The sequence below is a fragment of the Sus scrofa genome, chromosome 3 (assembly GCF_054392235.1).
Source record: "Sus scrofa isolate SSC_HxYL_T2T_F1_AM1 chromosome 3, Sscrofa_HxYL_maternal_Yorkshire_Landrace_v2.0, whole genome shotgun sequence".
NCBI classification, from domain to species: Eukaryota; Metazoa; Chordata; class Mammalia; order Artiodactyla; family Suidae; genus Sus; species Sus scrofa.
In genome coordinates, this window is record NC_139385.1 from 136,114,904 (window position 1) to 136,139,937 (window position 25,034).

Here is a 25,034-nt window from a genome sequence, read left to right on the forward strand (position 1 = left end):
ATATGTGTGTGTGTGTGTGTGTGTGTGTGTGTGTGTGTGTGTGTGTGTGTGTGAAATTAATTTAGAAACGAATATATGCCTCTACAGATAGTTAGACTTGGTGAATCCTGAGCAGTTCCAAAATTGGGGGACACAGAGTAAGAAAAATTAGTAAAGCAAGTCCCATTTTCTTTTTTTGGGGGGGAGGGGAAGAGGGCATGCTTATGACATACAGAAATTCCAGGTTCCAGGGCCAGGGATCAAACCAGCACCACAGCAGTGACCCAAGTCACAGTAGTGATGACGCTGGATTTTAACCCACCTTGCCACCAGGGAACTCTGCAATCCCATTTTCTCTCTCTCACCAATCCACTTTATAAGAATTTTCTTTTCTATGTCAAAGTCTAATATGGGGGCCAAAAGAGGCCAGAATCAAAAGGGCCAGGTTGAAAGGCTTGTTCCCTCTCCCATTAGCTCCAGTATTTTCTTGTCTAATCCAGGACACAGAGATCTGCTTTTTTCTGTTTAGTCCCTGGAACTCAATGGCTTTGTGCAAAATTACCATTTGCTCAAATTACCTGAAGTGCTTCATGCTCTATTACATAGAGCTCTAAACTATCTTGGTTCTAAAAAGAATGTTTAGCCGTCAAAAAGACTACATAAATGTCTTAGAAATTCTCAAACATGCAGTTCAAATATGAAATTATTAAGGCTCTTTCTTGCATATGAAAAGGAATTTGTGCTTTATGATTCATATTTCTAAACCGAACGGAGATTCTAAGAACTCATTCCATCTATAAGTTGTGGTTATCAATTAATAAACAAGTATTTATTTAGTCTGTAATTAACTTTACTTCTTAAAGTTAAAAAAAACCACAAAAACACATGAACTCAATAATCTTCAACACAGACTGGTGGTCAGCTGTCATTGCTGTAACTTATAAAAGCACACTTTCTTACATATCACTAATATTTCATTTTTTAAGGGGGCAAGAAAACCTTTTCGGACTCTTGTATTATCATTAACACATTTGATTTAGTGTCTCAGAGGAATAGCTTTGTATTTGTCTTTGTTTCGTCTTTCAAAGACTGAGGAAATCTTGAGAAAGGGGACATATTTCCCCTAGAACACTCAGAAACAATAATCCTTGAGGCATGCCTGCCCAGTTTCAGTACTCAGGGCACTTGGAGTAAGAAACTAAACCCGGGAGTTCCCATTGTGGCTCAGTGGTTAATGAATCTGACTAGGAATCACGAGGTTGTGGGTTCGATCCCTGGCTTTGCTTAGTGGGTTAAGGATCCAGCGTTGCCGTGAGCTGTGGTGTAGGTCGCAGACGCAGCTCAGGTCCTGAGATGCTGTGGCTCTGGTCTAGGCCGGCGGCTACAGCTCCCATTAGACCCCTAGCCTTGGAACCTCCATATGCCTCGGGTGCAGCCCTCAAAAGACCAAAAAAAAAAAAAAAAAAAGAAAGAAAAGAAACTAAACCCTGGATACATCGATGTCCCTCTGTATCAATCACATGACAACAGAAATGCGTCAGCCCCGCCGTGGGAAATCCTTTCACAAGGACTTGCTAACAAATTACTATTTTATGTTTATTGCATTTTGACCCTTGAAGGCAAGAGAGAGAAAATATTTATGCTAGGGAGGACAGGATTAGTTTGATTAGCATCAGAAGAAACAAAGAGAAAAGGAACATTTCTTGAAGCTTCTTACACAATAAAGAAGCAGAAATATGTATATAAATTGAGAAATTAATTCTCACTCTGTTTTCTGCAAAAGTGGCATGATTCACATGAGAAAGAAGGGACTCCTGCTACCTGCTACAATATGGATAGACCTTGAGGACATCATGCCAAGTGAAACAAGTCAGAAAGAGAAAACAAATACTGTGTGACTCTTAAAAGAAACAAAGACTCTGATAGTGGGTTGTCAGGGCCAAGGGCCGGGGGCGGGGAGGACTGTTGATCGAACGGTACAAACTTCCAAGCAGAAGATGGATAAGTTCTGGGATCTAACTCACAGTATTGTGATTATAGCATTATAATTATAGCATTATATACGCGAAGTTGCTAGGAGAATAAATCGTAAACGTTCTCTCCAGAAAAAAGAAAGAATTATGTGACATAATGGAGGTGTTAGGTAACACTAAGGTGGTGATCATAGTGCAACAATAAGTGTATCAAATAAACATCTTTGACTCACACAATGTTATATGTTAATTACATCTTAATAAAGCAGAGGGAGGAAAGTGACATGATTCAAGTGACTTTGCTTAGCAAAAACAAAAAAAATGTGGGGCCGCAATAATATTAACCAATAGTATTTGTTTAGTTCCTATCAAATAACAATTACAGTACCAAGTATTTTAAAGTTATGACACTTTCATTCTCACAAATCACAGTTATATGATGCTGTGTGTATTCGCTGTCCCATTTTACAAATGACTAGAGACTTAGCAAGAGTCATTCGCTCGAGGAAAACAGGAGCAGACAGAGCAGTCTGGATTAAAGCCCCAGTTGTCTGGATTTCACCTGTTCTGGAAGCAGTCTGGCTGAAGGTGGGAAGGAAGGTAGGGTGTAGCAGGAGTCAGCTGTGATAAATTATTGTCCAAGACAATGGCAATTCAACAGCAGAACTACAATAGTATTTCTCATCCACTAAAACTTTTCAAACAATCAACGTCTGACTTTTCAAGCTGGGAGGGAGCTGAGACAAATCTCAGCTTTTATGTGAGTTGTGCTTTATAATACTGAAATTATTTTGGTTATGTTATCTGGTTATCTTGTAACAGTGCATGACATGTGTAGAAATTTCGAATCCTCATTATGCAAGTGAATAAGTGAGTCTCTTACGGGTTACCAAAGGGGACAGGCGGCAGAGGGATGAACCTGGGGGTTTGGGGTTGGCATATGCACACTGAGGTATCTGGAATGATTGGCCAATGGGGACTTGCTATAAAACCCAGAGAACCCTGCCCAATGTTCTGTGATAATCTATATGAGGAAAGTATCTGAAAGAGAATGAATGACTGATGTGTAACTGAATCACTTTGTTGCATGGCAGAAATTATCACAACATTGCAAATCAACTATACTTCAATATAACTTTAAAAAGTGAAAAAAAAAAAGCGAGTCTTGAGAGGGGATGGTTAGTGGTTTCCAAGTATTACGCAGTTATATAGAAGGAGCCAGACCTCAAAATTATTAAAAAAAAAAAAAAAGAATTTAGTCCAATCATTCATCTTTGGGAGAGGGGGATCATTTTCCTAAAGAAGAGTGAATTTCCTAGAATCAGGAAACATTAGTGAATTTTCCATTAATTATGGGTGGCTGCAGCCCTAGGCTCCTTTTTTTCCTTACTAAGAAAGATTATACTACAACCAACAACAAAACGAGTATTTATTGTACACGTATCAGTGCAATCAGAGTCCCTACTCTGCATGCTGGAGGGGACTCTATGACCTTTCTTCGTCCTTGTCTCTTCCCATCATGCCTGGAGTCTGCAGTGTCAAAAGGAGGTGCCCACCCATCCAGATCCCACTTGGGTCTAGGAACTTGTTGTCAGGATCCATGCAGTTCTCTCCCTTGTCAGTCTTCATGAGGGCAGACAGCACTGCTGGCTGTGCCTGAGGTGAAGCTGGGAGAAGGGTGCTTGGCAGTGAGTTCTGGGCATACACGAGGCTCTCTCCTAAGTGCAGGACTGAGCTGGGCTCATAAGAAAAACTATGGGTTGTGAACTAGAACTTCCATTCTATCCCAGTTCCAAATACGGAAGGGATAAAATTGCTGTGTGTGTCCTGTTCTCTACCCCTAGGGGTCCTCCACAAATTCAATAATCTCTCTCCCTTGCTCCCACAATTCTCTGTTCTTATATAGCATCATTAACACATCGCACTGTAGTTAATGTTTCTTCGGCTAGTCCGTGAACCCTTCGAAAGAAAAGAAAAGAAAAAGGATCCTCTGATTCTTCGTACTTCAGCATTTATCAGGCAGCTCTTAACTTACATTAGATGCTCAGTTGATGCATATTGATGAGGGAATGAATTATAGAATAATGACTACAATTGGGATCCCCAATAAAAATTTCACTTTCCACTTAGAAGCATTGTTTTTCATCAACGGTGCCCTCGTTAACCTTTCTATGATTCACATGACTCAACAGTGGGTCTTGTGTCAGCACTGAGACCACCTAAGTGAGTAGAAATTTTTCCACATCCAATTGTGTTCTGAAGATTTTCCTTAAAGGGGAATTACTCTATGAACATTTTGCATCTTGGAAAATCTGCTAAGAAGTCATTAAGCTGTACAAATACAAATAAAATTTACTTGACCTCAGAAATTAATAAAAATATGTTTTCATCCTAATTAAACACAGCAGTTGTTGAAAAGGACTTTTGGAGTTTTGTGTGTTTCTGGTCATTTCCATCTAAAAATGTGTCAGTGATAGCCTTTATACACGAGCTGTTATTAAAGTTCTTTATAAATATGGGGGATATTAGGAATTTTATACAAAGTGTTTTGTTTTTTTTTTTGGTATATGGACTGAAACTAGAAAAATTTGAGGAACTCACCCAATGATCACCAAAATACAGATCTTAGAAAGACTCACTTAAATGTGAACAGGAATATGATAAGACATCAAATAGCCAATGAACCTTGTATAATTTAAAAGATTTTTTATGTAAATCAGTTTGAATTGGACATTAGGAAAACCCTAAGATTATAGGTTAGATTATTTACAAAGGTTTTGATGTGCCTTCTACCAACAGGGTTCATCTCATTGGAGGGAATCCAGTGCTGAAGGTCCAGACCCTTCCTTGTCCTTGAACTTGTCACTTGGTCTGTCCTCCAGCAGCCAGTGGGGGGAACGTTGTACCGAGAGAACTGGCTGCAGGATGCAAAGACCTGTGTTTTTCTTTCCACAAGCAGCCTTCATGATGTACCCAGATTCCCCAAACCCAGCCTAACCCCTTTGCTCAACACTTTAATTTTCTCCTCAGGCCATTGAGGTTCTGGGATATCTGTGTCAAGTTCACACAAAGGAATGTATGAGGACGTGAAAGCAGGACTCTGTATTTGCCTGCTTTTTTTTTTCCTAATCAGATGTCATATCTTTTCTGTGGAGTCAGTCTCAGGGAACAAGAGTCTTAGAGTATTCCTTTCCATGGGTTTCTTGGTGTCAACTACAAATGAATTTATAATCTAAACATAGATTACTATTGATGAAGTTTCTCCATGATCCACTGTTCCAATAATGACAGCATATATCAGTACTATTATTTGTACTAACTATTGTATTATTAGCTAATATTAGTTATAATTACAATATTATTATTAAAATATATTATAATTATTAGAACAGTATAGAAGAAACAGTATCAATTTCAGTTTACATTGGGAAACATTTAAAAGTGGTAGAAATTTTAACAAAAAAGACATATATACATGTATATATTTGCTTTTAATTCTTTAAAGTGATTCTTCTAAATTTTAATGTAATATGAATTACCTAAAGTTTTTTTTTTTTTTTTTTTTTTTTTGGGCTGCACCCTTCGCCATATGGATGTTCCCAGACTAGGGGTCGAATGGAGCTGTAGCTGCCAGCCTGCGCCACAGCCACAGCAACACCAGATCCGAGCCGTGTCTGCAACCTACACCACAGCTCATGGCAATGCTGGATCCTTAATCCACTGAGTGAGGCCAGGGATCAAACCTGAATCCTCATGGGTACTAGTCAGGTTCGTTACTGCTGAGCCACAAGGGGAACTCCAAAGGTTATTATTAATATGTGGTTTCTGATTCAGTAGATCCTTGAGAAGGGCCAGAGATTCTGCACTTCTAAAAATCTCCAAAGTTAACCTGATACTTCTTTTTTGTTTATTTGTTTTGTTTTATTTTGGACTATAGCATCAAGTAGTTACCTAAAAAATGATGTCCTTTAGTCATGAGTCTTGATGCCTCTCATGGAAGAAGTACGGCGTAGTCAACTAGGTTCTTCCTGACACGATGGGAGTCAAGGCTCATTGAATTCAGCAGTCTGGAGACTTCCTCCACCTCTAATGCCGCTGCCCAAACTGTGCTTCTGCGGATTCTAGGCGTCACATCTTGGAGGCATAGGGCATCAGCTAATTCAGTGATTTTTAAACTAGGTTTCATAGAACTCTACTACTGCAGGGTACTTTGGCATTTCAGCAAGCATTTGATTTAAATTTTATTCTGTGTGTAATCTGACTATTTTAAAAAATAGTATAACACATTCAAATGTACTACATAGAACTTTAATACTTCTGAGACCACTAGAATGTCAAGTTGAAATCTCAAAACCTGGATTCATAAGAGGCTTCTTTGTACGTTAGATCTTAGTGATGCTTTCTTCTAAGCATATAACCCGAGACAGTCAAAAAGAATACTTTTTCAAGGGGACAAGAATTTAAACATTTGATCTACTGGCTATTTTGAACAGGTCCCTTGAAAGGCTCTGCTATAGTTATGGATTTGCCACCTCTCATCGATTGGATATAAGCATACTCTGGTCTTTGGTAAGCAGTACTTAGGACCACAAGATAGATTTCACCAAAGTCAATGATATGTTATCCAGGGCCTCCATATATTCTTGAAAAAGTTATGTGGTGCACTAATAGCTCACCATCCAAAGGAAATGTTCACAACATATAAATCGTTAGTTTATAACTTTTACAAATTGCTGGAAATTTTTTTGGTTGTTATTATTATTTTTTAATAGTTATTTCCCCAATACAATTTTTTCCTACTGTACAGCATGGTGACCCAGTTGCATATACATGTACACATTCTATTTTCACACATTATCATGCTCCGTCATAAGTGACTAGACATAGTTCCCAGTGCTACACAGCAAGATCTCATTGCTAATCCATTCCAAAGACAATAGTTTGATCTATTAACCCCAAGCTCCCCAACCACCTCACTCCCTCCCCCTCCCCCTTGGCAACCAGAAGTCTATTATCCAAGTCCATGATTTTCTTTTCTGTGGAAAAGTTCCTTTGTGCCATATATTAGATGCCAGATATAAGTGATAACATATTGGTATTTGTCTTTCTCTTTCTGACTGACTTTACTCAGTATGAAAGTTTCTAGTTCCATCCATGGTGCTGCAAATGGCATTATTTCATTCTTTTTTTATGGCTGAGTAGTATTCCAGTGTGTATATATACAGCACATCTTCCTAATCCAATCATCTGTCAATGGACATTTTGGTTGTTTCCATGTCTTGGCTATTATGAATAGAGCTGCAATGAACATATGGGTGCATGTGTCTTTTTTAAGGAAAGTTTTGTCTGGATATATGCCCAAGAGTGGATTGCTGAGTCATATGGTAGTTCTATGTATAGATTTCTAAGGTATCTCCATACTTTCTCCATAGTGGTTGTACCAGCCTACATTCCCACCAACAGAGCAGGAGGGTTCCCTTCTCTCCACATCCCCTCCAGCATTTGTTATTTGTGGACTTATTAATGATGGCCATTCTGACTGGTGTGGGGTGATATCTCATGGTAGGTTTGATTTGCATTTCTCTAATAATCATTGATGTTGAGCATTTTTTCATGTGTTTGTTGGCCATCTGTATATCTTCCTTGGAGAAATGTCTGTTCATGTCTTTTGCCCATTTTTCCATTGGGTTATTGGCTTTTTTGCTGTAGAGTTGTACAAGTTGCTTGTATATTTTATAGATTAAGCCCTTGACAGTTGCATCATTTGAAACTATTTTCTCCCATTCTGTAAGTGGTCCTTTTGTTTTCTTTTTGGTTCCCTTTGCTGTGCAAAAGCTTGTCAGTTTGATTAGGTCCCATTGGTTTATTTTTGCTTTTATTTCTGTTGCTTTGGGAAACTGACCTGAGAAAATATTCATTAATGTTGTGCCTATGTTCTCTTCCAGGAGTTTGATGGTGTCTTGTCTTATATTTAAGTCTTTATGCCATTTTGAGTTTATTTTCATGCATGGTGTGAGGGTGTGTTCTAGTTTCATTGATTTGCATGCAGCCGTCCAGGTTTCCCAGCAATACTGGCTGAAAAGACTGTCTTTTCCCCATTTTATGTTCTTGCCTCCTTTGTCAAAGACTAATTGACCAAAATACAAAGAGCCATGAGAGAATACTATGAACAATCGTATGCCAACAAATTTGACAACCTAGAAGAAATGGACAACTTTCTAGAGACTTACAGCCTGCCAAAACTGAATCAAGAAGAAACAGACCAACTGAAGAGACCAATCTCTAGAAATAAAATTGAATATGTCATAAAAACACTCCCTACAAATAAAAGCCCAGGACCCAGATGGCTTCACAGGCGAACTCTACCAAACATACAAAGAGGAACTTATACCCATCCTCCTTAAACTTTTTCAAAAGCTTGAAGAAGGAACACTCCCAAAGACATTCTATGACACTACCATCACCCTAATTCCAAAACCAGACAATGATACCACCAAAAAAGAAAACTATAGGCCAATATCTTTGATGAATATAGACGCAAAAATTCTCAACAAAATTTTAGCCATCCAAATCCAACAACATATAAAAAAGATCATACACCACGACCAGGTGGGATTCATCCCAGGTGCACAAGGATGGTTCAGCATATGCAAATCAATCAACGTCATTCACCACATTAACAAAAGAAAAGTCAAAAACCACATGATCATCTCAATAGATGCAGAGAAAGCATTTGACAAAGTCCAACATTCATTCATGATCAAAACTCTTACCAAAGTGGGTATAGAGGGAACGTACCTTAACATAATAAAAGCCATTTATGACAAACCCACAGCCAATATAATACTCAATGGAGAAAAGCTGAAAGCCTTCCCACCAAAATCTGGAACAAGACAAGGATGCCCACTCTCACCACTGTTATTCAACATAGTACTGGAAGTCCTTGCCCCAGCAATCAGACAAAGGAAATAAAAGGCATCCAAATAGGAAGAGAAGAGGTAAAACTGTCACTATATGTAGATGACATGATACTCTATATAGAAAACTCTAAGGACTCAACCCAAAAACTACTTGAACTGATAAATTCAGTAGAGTAGCAGGATATAAGATTAACATTCAGAAATCAGTTGCATTTTTGTATACTACCAATGAAATATTAGAAAAGGAATACAAAAACACAATACCTTTTAAAAATGCACTCCCAAAAATCAAATACCTGGGAATACACCTGACCAAGGAGGTAAAGGACTTATATGCTGAGACCTATAAAACATTACTCAAGGAAATTAAAGAAGATATAAAGAAGTGGAAAGATATTCCATGCTCTTGGTTTGGAAAAATTAATATTGTAAAAATGGCTATACTACCCAAAGCAGTCTACAAATTCAATGCAATCCCTATCAGATTACCCATGACATTTTTCACAAAACTGGAACAAACAATCCAAAAATTTATATGGAACCACAAAAGACCCAGAATTTCCAAAGCAATTCTGAAGAACAAAAGCCAAGCAGGAGGCATAACTCTCCCAGACTTCAGACAATATGACAAAGACACAATTATCAAGACAGTGTGGTATTGATACCAAAACAGACATACAGACCAATGGAACAGAATAGAGAACCCAGAAATAAACCCTGACACCTATGGTCTATTAATCTTTTGACAAAGGAGGCAAGAACATAAAATGGAAATTTTTCTACTATGTTTGAAACCATGCTATGCTTTGAACTCAGAGCAGTGATATCAATGAGAAATGTGACTATGGCACATTCCCTCATTCTTCAGTTTCTACCAACTTCACCCTCAACACATTAATTACATTCTATAGTAAATATTAACTTATGCCTTTCTTATCTAAAACACTGTGAGATACTTAAAGGACATGTATCTGGAGATCACATTTAAGCTTTATTTTTTAAATTTTTTGAAACTTTAAAAAAAATTTTTGGCTGCACCTGTGGCATGTGGAAGCTCCTAAGCCAGATCAAATCCCAGTAGCAGCTGTGATCTACACTGCGGCTGCAACAATGCTGGATCCTTAACCTACTGCACCACAGAGTGAACTCCCCACATTTAAAAGAATAGTTTAGGAGTATCTGTTGTGGCTCAGTAGTAATAAGCCCAACTAGTGTCCATGAGGATGTGGGTTCCGTCCCTGGCCTCACCCAGTGGGTTAAGGATCCAGTTTTGCTGTGAGCTGTGGTGAGGTCACATATGCAGCTGTGGCTGTGATGTAGGCCAGCAGCTGCAGCTCCAATTTGACCCCTAGCCTGGGAACTTCCATATGCCATGGCTTCTGCCCTAAAAAATGAAAAAAAAAAAAGTTTAATAGACAGTCCAGTGGAAGAAATTTTATTCCATGCAGAAGATTCAGTACGTTCAAGGGTGCAGATGTATGCAAAGATAGGAAGGAAGCAGTTTCATTTTAAGAACTTAGGTTCAATATCATCCACAATAGTGGGGGGAGGTAAAATATGTAAGTTGTATGACTTTGTGAAAAGGAAAATGATAAAATAATATAGTGTCATAGAAAATAATTAATGTTCAATAAATATAAGCGTCTGTTCCTTCCTTCAAACGCATTTCCACTGCTACTCTTAGCTAAATTTGCTTTTTGTTAAATGGACAGAAGTAATTAACTTACTTTATAGATTACTTTCATGGGATAGGATTGCATAAAGTGGTATAATGGTTGAAAACAAGCTTTATCAATTCTGAAGTGCTATGCACATTTTGACTTTCACTTAGAATTATTATCTCCGATGTGTGTTTACATCAATAATGGATGGCATTTTTTCCCCACTCCTCCCTAAATGAGATTGTATCCACTGTGTTGGCACCAAAGGATGAAAAGTTACCCAAATACCCAGCTGATGAACTCTGGTCAAATATCCAGAAAATTTCTTCACAGCATCATGTTCAGAATATGAAACTCATTTTGCCTGGAGAAAAATAAACTCCCAAATGAGCCATGTAACTCTTGGTTTGAGAGCAGTGGAGCCAGGAGAAATCGAGTTTTGCTGCAGAAAGTAATTGGGTCTTTTCCCTTAGCACAGTACAGGTCTCCAGTTCCACACATCATACTGGGTCAACCCTTAACAGCATTTCCATTTGCTGGGCCACAGAGAAAATCAGAAAATGTTCCTCCCCACGTTAACTGCCTGTGTGAACTGCAAAGAATAGATCAAGATTAACGGGGCGGCTCTTTACACCTTCCAGTGGTTCTACGAGAGAAATCATATTGTTTACTCACATCCAACTTCGTATTCCAGAATCCCAACTGCATTCCTCCTAAATCTTTAGAGACCTTGGTGTGCATGGTTTATAGCTGTATATTTCTCTGCAAGAATGTAAATGTTACATAGGCAGGAACTTTCGGTCTTTCAGGCACATCATAGTATACAGCAAATACATGTAGGATATGTAAACAGGGTCCTTGTTGGGCTCACTTATCTATCCCTCTTCCTCTAACCTTCCCTATTTGTTGTTGTTGTTGTTCTTGGTGTGACACATGTGAAATACGGCAGGGACACCGGTTATAGGAGAAATGATCTAAAACTGCTTTACTCAGGAGGAATGTGCAAAGGTGTCCTGGTGACCATGCTCTCGTCCAGAAGTGCTGGGTAAGGGAGACAGGAATGGATATATCTTCATCTCAGCACAATCTGGAAGTTAAGTTTCCCTCAAAAGGGCAAATTCAGAATGAAATTATTTCCGAAGCCGTGTATCACAAGAGGCAAGCATTTTGCAGCTCATACAATAGGAAATAATACTTTTAATAAGGATTTCCTTTTTTTTTTTTTTACTTTAGGGGAACTGAGTGACAGCATGTAAGAAGACTAAATATTTTTCTACATATAGCTACAAAGACCTAATTTAAGAAAAAGAAATCCCAGTGCATTCTACTTACTGGGTGTCCAAAGAGTTCACAATGCTTTTTTGGCATCATTTTATTTAAGCCATGGTAATCTTCCAATGTAGATAATTTATGGAAGGGCTTTCCAACATAAAATACAAGTTTATCTCAGGATGAACTTTCTATGAATTTTCTCTCTAAACCAAATATTTATGAGAATTTATTATTTTATTTATTTATTTTTAGCACAACGATGACCTGGAAGAAGGCTATACCCCTGAACTTTCTGACAAATATCACGTAACATCTGACTACACAGAGAGGTGAGCTAACTATAGCCAGACCGAGGTTCATCCCTTTGGATACCTGTGAACACAATGCTACTTTTATCAGCTAAGGATATATTTCTGTTACTATAGCCACGTTTCAGTTTCTGTTTGTTTTGTTTCTGCGATGGCCTCCAATCCATAATATCTTGCTTTCTTCTACAGGGAGGAACTATTATTAGGAATTCCATTTTACAGATGAGAAAATAGAAATACAAAGAGGAGATTAAGTAGCTTACTCAAGGTCACATGATAAGTTAATGTTAGAGCTGGGATATAGGACAGCTGTGGTTTCACTTCATAGGCTAAAAAGGAATGAAATTTTGTCTGGCCAGAGCAGAACACAAACTATCATTAAAAAAAAAAACTGACCAAGTCTTTTCATCACTTCCGCTCAGAGGAAGAACTGTGTACAGCTATCTGCTCTGTGGTACAAGCACATAGACGATATCTTTATGGTGCAAACAAACAAACCAAAAACAGCGTAACTGCAGTGCTTAATGGACCAGTGTTCCTCCACAATTCATGTCTTTCCCAAACCTCAGGATGTGATCTTATTTGGAAATAGAGTTGTTGCAGTTATAATTAGTCCAGATGAAGACATGCTGGAAGACAGTGGGTCCTTAACTCACTGTGATTCATGTCCTCATAAGAAGAAAAGAGAGACAAGTGGGAGAGTAACACGCAAAGACAGGGGCAGAGATTGGGATGGTTTGTCTCCATGCCATGGGACACCAGAGTTCACAGCAACCACCAAAACTAGGAGAGACGCATAAGACAGACTCCTGCTCACAGCCGCCAGTAGGAGCCAAACCAGCTACAATCATAATTTTAGGCTCTTAGCTTACAGAACGGTGAGAGAATACATTTTATTTTTTAAAAGCCGCTCTGTTTGTGGTTCTCTGTGGTGGCGGACCTAGGAAGTGAATACAACTACCCAATAATTTGAAAAGTGTATCCACACAAATGCACAAAATGAAAAGAAATGAACCATCAAGCCATGGAAATATGTGAATGAATCTTAAATGCATATTAGTAAGTGAAAGAAGGCAATGAGTATGAAAGAACCTACCTAGGGTATGATTCCAATTATATGACATACTGGAAAAGGCGCAATTCTGGAAACAAACATGTTTAGCTTAATATAGATACAAATAGTTACATACAGATAATAGATAGATGATAGAGAGAGAGAGAGATAGGTGAACACACATAGGTTAGGAGATACACATATATTCCCTTGCTCTGTCAGTTGAGAGCGACTAAAAATAATGACATACCAGCAGCAGAAGTACGTCCAGGGCCCAGATCTTGATGTCTAATACCACTCTGCTTTTTTTGAATTGTATTACATTTATCACTGTACAATGATCATCACGACCCAATTTTATAGCATTTCCATCCCAAACCCCCAGTGCATCCCCCGTCCCCCAACCTGTCTCATTTGGAAACTATAAGCTTTTCAAAATCTGTGAGTCAGTATTTGTTCTGCAAAGAAGTTCATTGTGTCCTTTTTTTAGATTCCCCACATGTAAGGGATAGCATATGATGTTGGTGTCTCACTGTCGGACGAACTTCACTTGGCACGATAATTTCTAGGTCCATCCATGTTGCTGCAAGTGCATTATTTCTTTCCTTTTAATGGCTGAGTAATATTCCATTGTGTGTATGTACCTCATCTTCTTTATCCACTCCTCTGTCCATGGGCATTTAAGTTGTTTCCATGTTTTGGCTATTATATAGTGCTGCAATGAACATTGGAGTACATGTATCTTGTCGAGCATGGTTTTCTCTGGATAGATGCCCAGAAGTGGGATTGCTGGATCAAATGGTAATTTGCACTCAAAAAAAAATCTGCAATGATGGGGATATGTCAAAAGGAGACAAGAAACAAGAGCCAACTGAAAGAGTTCCCAAAAGTCAAAGTGGAAGAATTTAAACAATCAAATAAATAATATTGGATTATAATCTAAAGAGTAAAAAAAAAAAAGTCCATTCTAATATACATAGATGATAAATAAATGAGGAAAATAGATAATTCTTTTACGCAGAAGAATTCCAAATTTCACAAACCCCAAGGTGAACATCAAAATTTGAAACTATGGTTGAGATTTTCATCTGCTTACTTTATATATAAGCCTAGTTCACACAGTGACGTCTTAAATAAGTTGCTTGCTCAAGGGTTATTAAAGTCCTTTGTGGCTAACTGTATACCAGCACTCTACATGGATTTAATAAATACTTGGTGGAAGAATTACTGAATGACAATCAATAAATCGATGAATGAGTAAAGCCTTAAATTACACATAATGTAAATTATGCTATTAAATTTCTAATCCAGAAACAATATTTCTGCTTTGGGGGAAAATTAAAACAAATTTTCCCAAGTAATAGAAATAAAGTTGATTAGAAAAATAGATTTTTAAAGTATAAATTGTAATAAACAGACCTGGATATAGGCAAGAAGTCCTAAGTTGGAGATGTAGCTTAAACATATTGTAGCTGTTTATCCCTTACACGGTTGAGCTTCTGTTTCTCCTTCTGAGAAAGGAGAAGATTTTGACCTTGCCTAATTCACAGGGCTGCTGTGAAGATCAAATGTTCTCATAGATGTGAACATGCTTTTAAAGTAAGTGCTCTATGGAAAGTTATTATTATTCGAGTGCTCTGAAGTAGGAGAATTGCTTGACGATGAATAGAAGGCAGTACAGAGATTAAACAGGTCAAGAAATACATTAAGAACATTTTTAAAATCACACAAATTAACATACCCACACGCCTGGGAAACCCACAAGGTCCTTGGCAGGTTGCAGCAGGATTCTCACTGGCGATGCTGAGTTGGCAGAGTTGTTACACTTGGATGTTGTGCATCTCACCTGTACCAAAGTAGCACACTGAGTGGAGATGCGTAAAGAGCGGCAGGATTCCAGAATTAGCCAGCAAGGTTACAGATAAGGGACACTGTCATGTGTAATGTCCATTGTTCATCTCACTGGGCTTTCTCTACAAGGAGAAAGAAGGCAGCGTTTCACACCAAAGAGAAGATCATGAGAAAGGTTGTAAGCGTTTTTTAACATGGACCAGTAATGAAAATATTGAGGTTCAGAGAACATAGGATTTAGCAAGGGAGTGGTGTCTGCAAAAGACGGCTGAGAAACAGGGACTCCTTGCGTGACGTTCAGATCTTTTCGTTATAACTCAGGTTTAATACACCTCTTATCTATCTAAATACATTGCATATCTGTTTTTCATTTAATCCACGGAGCACCCCTTTGAGGTGCAAATCATGATGTCCCAATGACACACGAGGAAACTGAGGTAGGATGCCTTTTGGGAACATGATCTGTCCTTCAGGACATACACTTCTCAATAGAAACCACTTTATTTTTAGCTTCTACCAAGAGCTGACTGAAATTATGTGGACATTCTACTCTACTGATGCTCACTGCAGCTTTATCTTTATTGGCTGAACCACACTGACATAGCCTCAGCTCTCTCTCTGGGCAATCATATGGCTTTCCATGTCCATTATATTTCTTCTCTGAAATGTGAATAATTTCATCCTAGCAAGTGGCTGTTTTTCATAACCTTTCAGTACCTTCATTTATTAATAAATGCATGTGTGTTTTCGCCAATTTTTGCATAAATATATCAGTGCCTCTTGCTTCTTTATGCATGCTGCTCTATAGTGAGCACTATATTCCTGTTTCCCTTTGGCAAATAACACTTTTGTTTGGCATTTTAGGTTTTACTTTCTAAGTCCCACATAACTGAATATATAAGAAAAAATGATGATTTAAAAAATGAAAAAAAAGTATGCACTGCTTTCCATAACTGAAGATATATATGCATATGAACAGAATAAAAGAAGAAACAAGTAAAGTAGTTGCAAACATTGCTTTGGCAAATACTACTAAAATGCCTCAGAATGAGACAAGAATAAAGTGAATGTAACAACCCGCCTAAGTGTCCACTCCTCTGGCCTCTTTAAAATGCCACAGGCACATCTGCACGAAAGGCTACTCGGAGGTCTGTAAAATGCTGCTGCTGACTTCTGCACACCCTCTCGGAAAGAGCTTCAGTTTGAGCTCCCGCCTATGGTTCTGCACGGATGACATTTGGGACCCCAGTGACGTGGGGCCAGCAGGAAAAGGTCAGCCGGCATCTGTCAGGCTGGCCCTGGGAGAACTGCAGCCACTGCACATGTCAGGCTCCCAAGGCCAGCTTGTGTCCAGTGAGGCCTCTTCCCCATTCCAGGGGTGTCAATACAAAATGAACCACTCAACAAATGGGAGTTAGAACCTGATCTTGGATGAGTGTAGGCAGGTAGTGACTTGAATGTCCTAGATTATGATATGTTCCAGTTAAAAAGATGACCGTGCAGATGAGGAAAGGACATCTACATTCCAGCAGTGCCGTCCTATCCAGCAGTAGAAAACAAAGGGACCAACGACAACAGCCCTGAGACTCATACATAAATTAACCTCAGCCCTCACAGTGGTTGCCATAAGCACACAACCCAATATTCATTTCAAGAAACCTATTCTCCTAGGTCCCACCGTGTCACAGGGAAATGATTCAGCATATGTCATGTTATGGTTCTGAAAAAGGATCTGAGACTGTGGGGAAATTAAGGTGCTGGTCAAGCTGAAACCAGTCAGGAGTGGGGCTCTAGGAAGAGCTAGACATCCTGGTAAGAAACGAACTAAACAGTAAAAACAGCTCAGGTGGGAGGCGGAACTGCTCTGTGGGAAGTGCTGTACTGGGAGCAAATAGTCACTATCCCAGGAGAATTCACTGGATGCAGACACATATAATAATTGCCATACATGTTGCGCTCTCAATATATACAGTTACTCTACAAGAAGATGCTCAGAGGTGATCTGCTCCTTTTCGTCTTTGACAGATAAGGACATTGAACTCCGAGAAGCTGGGTATTGACCTCAGGCCCACACAGTGGTAAGTGGTAGAGATACCTTAAAACCTGGCCTGTCTGTTTCGGACCTAAAAAACATATACAATTTTTAGAATTCCAATGAGTATATGAACAAAATAAGTGCTTCCTTCAAACACTTGTTCCAGAATAAGGCTTCATCCCTCTCTTACCCATAGCCTGCCTTTGCAGGAGGTGATCTGCCCCCTCTCTGCTCAACTCCTCTCCCACCTTCTGCTCATTCTTTGGATATAACATGGTTTTGCAGAAAAGTCAGGATTGACCTCACATGTTTTTAGTCCCTTTACTTCTACTTATAACTAGATCTAATCTTAAACTCACCATCTCAGTCTGCGGTTACCTTCCTTGCCTCTACTGAGATGTGAAGGTGTGACTAAATCGATGCCCTATCCTCTGATTTAGTTATACTTGCAGCCTTTGGTTTGGCTGTCTGCTTTGATGGCACCTTGTCTCACAGAGCTGTTTCATTCTGATTTTAAAACTCTGCTGTGGGAGTTCCCTTGTGTCTCAGCAGGTTAGGATCTGGAGTTGTCCCTGCTGTGATGTGGGTTTGATTCCTGGCCTGAGAACTTCCACATGCCATAGGCTCAGCCAAAAAAAACAAAACAAAACAAACAAAAAACGACAACAACAAAACTCTAGTCTACCACCTTCTTCCTATATTTACTTTCTTAGAACTATGAAGAAGATGATAACCTGTTTCAAAGAGGGGCTTGTTTATCATGCCTGCCCACGAGGCACACCACCGTTCAACTGGGAAATCCAGCTCAGTTTAGCAAGCTCTAAGGGGTGCTGCCTCACACCACGGCCCAGGGGACAGGGCTCAGTCTCACATCAACTTGCTTCTCAATCAGTCATAACCCAGGCAAGGGACTTCCCTCCCAAGAATTCTATGAACCCCCTTCCCTCCACTGTTCTCCATAGACCAGAGAATTCCCGGCCCTTTCATCGGTAAGAGAGGGGCCTGACTCAGCTTTTAACTATGGAATAATTTGTCTCTCCGGAAGCTTCTCTTGTTTTGAATTAGACAATTAATCATGCCTTAAGGTAATTAATTATAATTAATTAGCCAAGTTTATCACGTGTTGCAGACATTTTAAGTGGTAGAGGAGTTGCTGGGGAATGCCCGTGCTGACAGCTAGAAGGCTTCTTAGGCTCTGAATCCCCTCTTTTCCCCAGAGCCCAGTCTTTGTGGCATCATGGAGAATCTATTCTCCTGACTTCTTTATCCAAGCTTTTTTTGTTAACTGCAGAATTTAAGTTTTTTCCTGAATTCTTACCATTGGGAGGTCAGATTTCTCTAGGTCCTCTCAAATGAATCTGAGTAGCGGATAGTACTTTTTCTTTGAAGATTAAAAGTATTTTCTCTTAGAAGGAAATCTGTTCTCATTTACATGCACTTTAGTTTAATAATGGTGGTTAATCAACTTTAAACCATGGTCTTTGAAATTAAAAAGAAAATAGGAAGAGGAATAACCCTCATTTCAATAAAATGTAACTTAGAAAATGAAGATAAAATCGTGTTTTTTCAACTCCTTAAATCATCTTTATCAGGCTCACTACAGGAGGACTTAATTTGAAAAGATAAAATGTATTGCCTGAGTAGTGGATCTTTGGATATTTGACAGAGGAACGAGGCCACTAAGGAGAAGCTTATCTTTCGTAGCGGTTAATTCTCAAGTGGAGAGATTTGTAGACTGAACTCAGTCTTTGTGACAGTATAACTGGTTTTCTTTCCCTTTCCAAGAAACGCAGCTCAATTTAAATAATATAAAATACTAGTTAAAATCATAGAATATAGGCATAACTTCTTCACAAAGTCATTGAAATTTTGGTGAATGCCAGTATAATTACAACCTGCTGTAAAAAAGCTTTACTGCTTTTTAAAATTCCCATCGTTTTCTCCAAACAAATTTACTGTTTAAATTAGCGGGGAAATAAGGATATTTTTAATTTTCTCTTTAGAGTTTGTGATTATTTTTTCAATTATTCAGGGACAGACACACTTTGCTTTTTTAAAAGGAAAAAGCCAGCATAGTCTTTAAGAGATTTACAGCTCTGAGGATATACATTTGCATACACATATGTGTGTGTGTGTGTGTGTTGATGTATCTACATGTACGTAAAGCAGAGAAAGTTCAATCAGATCTCCTTCCTTCCAGCAGGGAGCCCTGCAAATATGGTTTCTCAAAGCATCCTTTTCCCCTGAGAAATAATAAGACAATTAAAACCAGTGGTGATAAATTCACTAGTGAAAACAGTTTGATAGTTCAAATTATGTCCTTTATCTTGACTTCATTTTTCCCAGTTTAAAAAATGGTATTTTTAGTCTAAAGTAGACTGTGTTTCCACGAGTCTATGACTCTGCTTCCATGGGATACTACTGTTCTTCAATAATCTGCGTACTAATAGTTTATATAGTTCTTTTTAAATTTGTTTCCTTTTTGTGTTGGTGGGGGGTACTAGGTGGAATGCAGAAAATTATTAGCAACTAGGCATACATGTATCTGCCCTATTCTCTTTAAATAGTAAAACATTAGTAAAATATCACATATGGTCATTAATAAAAGAACTGTGAGGTCAGTTCTACAGTTTAATTAATTCAAATGTGTACTTGTGGCTTAGATCTTATACTTGTGTATTATGAAAAACATAAAAATCAATGCTTTTCTAAGAAATTAAAGTTAAAATAATATGTTACTTAATTTGGTGCTATATCTTAGTCTATATTTTGTGCAGTGTGGAACTAGTTACATTAATTGTGTATGGTGCCAGGAGAAAATACTGAATTGTCTGCTGCAAGTTTAAAAGTTTCTGTACTAGTTGATTTCTAATGTCTCACGCAGCTACCCTGTCCACACATTCCATAATTTTGAGCCCATGTCTTTATTGCTCTTACCCCCACTTACAGGAGGATGATAATGACATTGCATTTAGAAAACAGGTATGCAGGAAGGGAAACAACAAGCAATGACTACTTCATATTAAAACTTGGAAAGAAGAGAAGCATTATTTGTCATATGTACTCTAAACATCTAACACATATTTAGTGGAATGAAACTATTGTGAAAAGCTACATGCACACACATTAGATACAGACCACTGTGAGAAGAGATTTCAGTACCAAGAGGCTGGGTAATGCCAAGGAAAGAGTAATGTGGAAGGATTCAGAAGGACTTGGCTTTGACATTTGCTGTAAGTCGGGGATGATGATTCTTGCTTTGTAAAATTACTGAGGATTAAATGAGACAGCGTTTGGAAGGCAAGCTGCTCAAATTTAGTGCTCAGAAATATTAATTACATGTTTTTGTGGATGTCTCGTGCCCAGTGTCCATACATATTTGGAGGTGGTCTGTATTTAATTTATTCTCTTAGTGGATTTCTCACTGAATGAGTGTATCTGTTATCAACACAGCTGGAATGCTCACAAATGACTCGGACGAGGTGATGTCACTTGAGAGTACTCTTCATGAGACTGTGTTCCCACATGTCCTGAGTTGTTGTTATTCTTTTTTCCTCCTGTAAAGTGGACTTGAAACTTTATACTTTGGGTTACGGGGTATAAAAAGCACTCCACGGAAGCATGAAAACCAATTTCTCCCTCGTTCAATTCTCACAAGCCATTTGCAAGCAATAATCCCGCAGGACATCTTATTAGTCACTGGGATAATTGTTTCATATATCAAAAGCTGCATAATAAAATAAGAAAGTCCTTATTTTTAGAAAGCTCACTCTGGCTGTCCTGCAAAGGACAGACTGAGGAGGGGAGGTGTGGGGCGTTAGAAGAACAATTTGTAGGCTGGTGGAACACTCTATGAGAAATTTAATGAAGTCCTGATCCAAGGCAGAAGATGCCAGAGAAATCTGAAGAAAATCTTAAGAAATTTGCTGGAACCGACTTTACCTAGAGAGGTGGTCAACCCTCAGAAATAATCCTAAGAGTTAAGTAAAACTGTTCATTTCTCAGTGTGGTGTATGCTACTAACTGAGAGTAGAAGAGGTCATGAAAGTGTGCTGCCAAAATAGGAATAAAGGTTTCTGTGGATTATGAATAGATGTTGCACAGAGATTTCAGAGAAGTTGGCCTTTCCTTTGTTCGTAACCCCTGATGACTGACTGTCCAACAGTGGCCCCCTGGCTCTGCTCTGGAATCCACATGTTCTCCCTTCTTAGCACAAGCACAAGACCGTAGCTCTATGAATACCCAAGAAATGTTGCCCTGGCCTCCAAACACAGCAGTCCTGATTTACTGGGCACCTACTATGTACCAAATGCTTGTGTGCCCTTATGACAAATTTACAAACTGTCGTTAGTTCTGTTTTCTGGATAATAAGATTGAGACTCCAAATGCTGGAGTGGCTTACTCAGGATTACAAAATCAGTAAATGGCCAAAATGGAATGAAAGATCAGCTCATGTCTGATTGCAAAGCTGCTTCTCATTTCACTCTACTCTTCCTCCTCTATAAAAAATAAATACATATATTCAATTTCAAGCCACTACTGGAATTACACAAAAGAAGTAAATGTATTGAGTTGCAGCAGTATTGCCAATAATTATTAATTGAAGAAACATATGGATACACCAAACCCTGTGCACAAATATTCATAATAGCTTTCTCATAATAGCAAAACAGTGGAGATGAACCCAGCTCTCCTTCACTGAGTGAATGAATAAATAAACTGGTACAACCACACAGTGGAATACTACTCAGCAATAAAAAAGAATTGGACAGTTGGTAATGCAATAATTTCTATGAGTCTCTAGGGAATAATGCTTAGTGATAAAAGTCAGTTTGAAAGCTCACATACTATATGATTCCATTTTGTCATTCTTTTTTTTTCTCTTTTTTTTCTTTCCTAGGGCCACTCCATGGCATATGGAGGTTCCCAGGCTAAGGGTCTAATCAGAGCTATGGCCAACGGGCTACACCACAGTCACAACAACGCTGGATCCAAGCTGTGTCTGCGACCTACACCACAGCTCGTGGCAACGCCAAATCCTTAACCCACTGAGAGAGGCCAGGGATCAAACCCACAACCTCATGGTTCCTAGTTGGATTCATTAACCACTGAGCCACGAAGGGAACTCCCATTTTGTCATTCTTGAAATTACAAAATTATAGAAGTGGTTTCTATAATTTTGTAGTTATCAGGGGTGGTTGTCAGGGGTTAGAGACGGAGATGGGGGTGGCAGGACAGGGTTTGATGTGATTATTAAAAGGATAACACAAGAGATCCTTGTGGTGAAGGATGCATGAATTTCCAAACATGGTAAAATTACATAAAACTAAACACACATGCACACACTCATGCATATACACACAGTAAGAGGTAGAAATAAAACTGGAGAAATCCGAATAACATCTGTGGATTGTGTCAATGCCGATATTCTGGCTGTGATGTTACGCTGTAATTATGCAAGAGGTTGATATAAGACGAAACGGTGAAAAGGACGCACAAAATCTCCCAGTATTATTTCTTACAATTGCATGTGACTAACAATCCAAAATTAAAGGTTCAATGTAAAGAAGACAACAGACATCTATCAGGTATTTGAGGTTAATGATTTAAAATGATAATAGGAGAGATTTTTTTTAAATGTACATACAATCAAAAAAGACCTTTTAAAATGTATGAAAATATTATTATGCATTATACAGAAAATATAGGATCATTCAGGACAAATAGGAGTTTTAGAATAACAGCAACAAAAAAACACCTACTGGAGTTCTCTGATGGCACAGCATGTTAAGGATCTGGCATTGTCACTGCAGCAGCTTGGATCACTGCTGTGGTACAGGTCCGATTCCTGACCTCGGAACTTCCACATGCCACAGGTGTACCAAACAACCCCCTGCTCCCCCCCCAAAAAAAACCCTACTATTTGACTTCCCAATAAAAAGTATTTTGACATACACTCTCATAGACAATTCCTATACACTTTGTACACATTATTCAGTTATATAATCAAGTATTTTCAATTGATAATTATTGGCAACATTACTGCAACTTACTACATTTACTTCTATTGTATAATTTCAGTAGCTGTCTAATATTCCTTTGGGATAAACACCTGAGCGTGTGATTGCTGGGCTATGTGGTAGCTGCATATTCAGTTTTGTAAAAAGCTGCCCGACTCTTTTCCAGCTTGACTATAACATTTTATATTTCCACCAGCAAGGTATGAAGGTTCAGTTTCTTGACATTCTCACCAGCATTTGGTGGTGTCACATTTTTATTTCAGCCATTCTGATAGGTATAAAGTGATGTACCATTGTGGTTTTCAAAACCACAAATCTAATCAAAGAACAGCTGTCCAATGCCACATGTTTTGGTGAGAAGCTCCTATCCCACTCTCAGAGATGCCCCAACTTCTCCAAGTGATCTTTGACAGCCTACTTTTTAAAATCTCCTGCTTTGTCCCTTAGGTCACTTGGGGACCTAAGCAGGTAACTCTAGTAACTGCATTTGAACTTCTAGAATGACCTTTATACTTTTTAACTTTGTGGAGGTGTAATTGATAAATTAAAACATATAAGTTGTATGAGGTGATGTTTTGTATATCTGTGTATTGTAAAATAACCACCACAACAAGCTAATTACCATATATGTATTATCTCAGATAGGTAGCGCTTTCTTTCATTTTTTGGGGGGAGGGGCAAAACTTGAAATCTGTCCTCTATAATTTTCCAAGACAGGCTAACAGAGAAAAATCACATAACGAACTTTCAGGTCTTAATAGAGAACCATTTCTATTCCCTGAAGGAGGGAGGGAGAGAGAAGAAGGGGAGGGAAGAGGAGGAGGAGAAGAAAGAAGAGGAGAGGAAGAGAGGAGAGGAGAAGAGGAAAGAAGAGAAAAAAAGAAAGGAAAGGAAACCAAGGAATGAAGACCATCCTTTGCCCTCAATTAGGGTCTGACCATGAAGGAGAAAAGCTTAAAATTTCCAAATGTTAGTTTTACTAGCTCCTTCTGTCTCAGTGAACATTATCCAAGGCTGAAAAGAACATAAATTACGTCTTAAGACGTTTGGTGGGTGACTCGAGGCTTGGCCACAAGCCTATCCTAAAAGGATTTTATGTTATCCTTGTTTGAAGTCCCTCATGTTAAATATGGCAGCTCTAATGGTGATACAAGGAAATTTGAAATTGGTTTTGAATTGAAGAAAATTGGAAGGAAATTTGGTGGAATCATTATGTTGTCAAGAATTCTTCACATTCTCAATAATTCAGAGACTATTCTATTCTAAAGTTGTTCGGACTTTGTGTTTCACATTTTCCAGTGGCCTTTCTCTTTTAGCCACTCATTAATGTCATCTCTGAAGGATGGCAGGGGAATGAAAAGGACACTGGACCCAGCCTGGTGGGCAATGGGGATTAAACTACTGACCCCTGGGAAATGCAGGCACTGTCCAGGATTACAGCTGCCTGTGATCAGCACAGAATCCCCCTAACTGTAACCTGACTGTGTGTTATCAATATTTAAAGTGAAAAAAACACCACTCATAAAAACATATAAACATATGTTTTTATTAAACCACATTTCATTTTTCTCAATAAATACATGTAATATGCATCACCATTTTATACATGTTCTTTTAACAAATAAAGTCTGTATTTCTGTTTCCTTCCTTCATAGCTCCTTTTCTGGGAGTTCCTGTTGTGGCACAGCAGAAATGAACCCAACTAGTATCCATGAGGGTGTGGGGTTCTATCACTGGCTTGCTCAGTGGGTCAGGGATCCAGTGTTGCTGTGAGCTGTGGTATAGGTCACAGATGTGGCTTGGATCTTGAGTTGCTGTGGCTGTGGTGCAGGCCAGCAGCTGTAGCTCTGATTCGACCCCTAGCCTGGGAACTTCTATATGCCACCAGGGTGGCCCTAAAAAAAAAGAAAGAAAGAAAGAAAGGAAAAAGAGCATATCTCCTTTTCCCTTAAGTGACTAAT

The 25,034-nt window shown here is 38.6% G+C and overlaps 1 long non-coding RNA gene across 3 annotated transcripts in view; it reads left to right on the forward strand.

Annotated features, from left to right (window-relative positions):
• Positions 1-25,034, forward strand: part of LOC146404954 (uncharacterized) — a 621,252-nt gene that overhangs the window by 512,805 nt on the left and 83,413 nt on the right. For all 3 annotated transcript variants that reach the window (XR_014839818.1, XR_014839817.1, XR_014839816.1), the window contains exons 6-7: positions 12,058-12,134; positions 17,044-17,096. This is a non-coding gene — a long non-coding RNA (uncharacterized LOC146404954). The remainder of the gene's footprint in view (positions 1-12,057; positions 12,135-17,043; positions 17,097-25,034) is intronic.